Source organism: Lygodium microphyllum, chromosome 13 (genome assembly GCF_053477565.2).
Source record: "Lygodium microphyllum isolate KBCC chromosome 13, Lygodium_microphyllum_v1.1.10, whole genome shotgun sequence".
Lineage (NCBI taxonomy): Eukaryota > Viridiplantae > Streptophyta > Polypodiopsida > Schizaeales > Lygodiaceae > Lygodium > Lygodium microphyllum.
The window spans coordinates 38,625,743-38,628,656 of record NC_141147.1 but is presented as its reverse complement, the minus strand read 5'-3'; the positions used below and the strand labels follow the sequence as shown (position 1 = coordinate 38,628,656).

At 38.5% G+C, this 2,914-nt stretch overlaps 1 long non-coding RNA gene across 2 annotated transcripts; it reads left to right on the top strand.

Annotated features, from left to right (window-relative positions):
* Positions 1 to 1,045: 1,045 nt before the first annotated feature.
* Positions 1,046 to 2,650, top strand: LOC148026529 (uncharacterized). 2 transcript variants are annotated; one of them, XR_015692846.1, is made up of 3 exons: positions 1,046 to 1,212; positions 1,445 to 1,548; positions 2,354 to 2,650. It is a non-coding gene; the product is annotated as an uncharacterized LOC148026529 (long non-coding RNA). The 2 variants fall into 2 exon arrangements; XR_015692845.1 differs by having other exon boundaries at positions 1,440 to 1,548.
* The last annotated feature ends 264 nt before the right edge of the window (positions 2,651 to 2,914 follow it).

Here is a 2,914-nt window from a genome sequence, read left to right as displayed (position 1 = left end):
GTAAATGCTAATGCTAGTTATGTATATATCATGGAATCCACTACTAGAAATCACCCATATACACAAGATCAAGTCTCACACTTGGAAATGATTGAACACTCCATCAAATTTCCATCTAAGGCAAACTATCTAAGGTTATCATTATCTTGAGAATGGTTGGAGAACCATTTAAGGTTATCATTCGTCTAGCTACACATAGAGAAAAACCGTTTAATGTCATCATCCCTCTAGCTAATGTGTTCTAGAAACATGTTGCTTGGTGATTATTGAGAACTTTGAATTTTATTAAGGATGCATTGAGCTATATATTAAGTTTACATGGCTATATACTGAGTTAACTCAAATCAAATATTGCATTCCTTTCTCTCACTTGTCTTACCAAAATTAACCTTTGGTTCAAAATTGAAATTCCTCAACTCCAATGCATCTTTCCTACTCTTAGAGACATTTTGATAATGCTCCCATCTTTACATCTCCACAAGCTTTGGCTTTTGCTTATTTGTTTGTCTTGTTGCATATGCTTCCTCAATAGAACATCCTTCATGACTTACACCTTTTTGTATGTCTTAATGGTAGGAAGAACCCTCCCAATCCACCTCAATGCCATTCTTGTATTATGCATAAGCATATGCTAACACTATGTCCATGGCTCTGACTTTAGTGGCTAAGGTTCACCAATTGGCAATTTCTATTTAAAATCTTAAAATCAAAATCAAATCGGTCAAAACTTAACTAGGATCGATGGGGGAAATGTTTTAATCACCAAAGTTAAATAAGCTTTTCTGATTTGACATAGAGTGGCCAAGGAGCTCTAGCCATGCATTTGGAATAAAATCATTCGTCACACTTAATTAAGGTTTTAGAGATTGACATGAAGGGTCTCCGCACATGCATCGCCACGCTTTAATAAGGTTTTAGAAATTGACAGCGGACTAACCTGATATTCTCGATCTGCGCTCGTGCTTGAGATAGCATCGCAGCGAGCTTCTCGTGCTCTCACTGCATGCGCCTGCAGCTCCTCCTTATATAATAGGAGCCTCAGGAGGAGCTTAGCCTACACAAAATGCAGCTCGTATCATAATTTGGTTATCTGAGCTGCAGTTCATAGCATTATACTTACTCGTAGCCATGGATCGCTGCGACGTCACAGTGATGGCGGCCTGCTTTACCCTTCTCCTCCTCGCACTGGGCGGCTCGATAGGGGACGAACATGTATGTATAATGGTCCTCATAGCATAACAGTCGCCAGTATGATAATCTCACCTAGATGATAACCGCGATGCTGTCAACTTGATGATAACAACGAATTACTGCGATTATGTTCAGTTGATGATAACCGGGAATTAGTCAATATAACGTAGGGGTTTGATCAGATATGATATGATTTGTACATGTGATACTGCTGATGATAATTGGTGATGACAATTGATGGTGCAAAGGATAGACCGAGGACCGTTGCAAACCTGAGGGTCAACTTCACGCTGGACTACCAGGTGGCGTATGGGCAACATCAGCGAGCTCGGCTACTCCGTCTGAAGCGTCGGTGTGGTATAGAAACACCCTCTCTCTCTCTCTCTCTCTCTCTCTCTCTCTCTCTGTCTGTGAGGACTTATATAGGTTCTCTGTGTGTGTGCTTGAGGGCTTATATAGGTTCCTACGATTCAGCCTTACCCGCAAAGATTTAATTTGCGAGTCCAATACCAATGAAGCATCAATGGCAGTCGAATTCAGTCAATGATCATCGCGATGAACAGACAAGGATTAGGTGAATGATGGGCCAAGATACTGGAACCTTAAAGCCACGACTGTGAACACGAAGCAGCATATGAAGCCTCGTAGTATCTGTGTGCATGATAATTGAAGGTCACAAAGACTCACAATGGCTATAGAAATTGAGGGATCTATAAACATAGGGTTAACTGAGGTGCACACGAAACTCGAGAGGAAAAACGAATATACTTCCACCAAGGAGACATATGACCCATCCAATACTATTTCTAGAGTACAAAGGGACCCATTGAGTGATCATTCATTATATGCTGTGTTTTATTCGCTTGTGTGTGTTTCACATCTTGTTGATTCAACATTAACCACCCCTTTAAAAATGTGTTATTGGTAGCACAAAAAAAAAACCTTTAATTCCACGTTTTCAAGGATTTTTTGAACAAATGATATGTTTTGTCGTTTTTATAACTAAAAATCTTGTAAAGTTCAAGATATTGAACCTTCTTCTTTGAACTTTGTTGGTTTTCTTTTCTGGCAATTCATTTTACATTAAAGGTCACTTTTTCATAATGATTGACATTAACTAAAATTGGTTAATTAGTGTTCGTATGTCCAATCTATGGTGCAGAGTCTCGTATAAGGAAGCGCTTTCGAGTTTAAGCAGTGCTTGTGAAATTTGACACCCAAGATGCCATCTGTGAGTTAGCCAACAACATTGTCTATGTGGTAAATAGCAACTCACTGATTGTATTTGCTTCACTTGGGAACACCACTTCCAAGGAATTGATGTAATCCTAATGTTCATATTTTCCCTTGGAAAGGATGTGATAAATGCGAATGTGCAATAATCTAACATTTCTAATAGGTGGAATTAATGTAACTCTTCTCCCTACTAATATGGCAAACATCTCTTTTCCCATTATAAGGGTTCATAAGATGTTAAGTGTCTTAAGTTTCAACGCCCCAAAATACACAACTATCTCCTTGTCAATTATCTTCTTCTTATAACACTATTAGGTGATGTTAAAGCAATGCCTTCAATTGAACATGAACATGAGATGACAAGAGAACTAAAGGAGGTTAGAAGTGAAAGTAAGACAAGTTAATGAGTGATCATAGTTAGGATGAAAACACATCTTCTTTTATGTGTCATGTTTACTAATTATCTTATTGTGTTACCCTACCCATA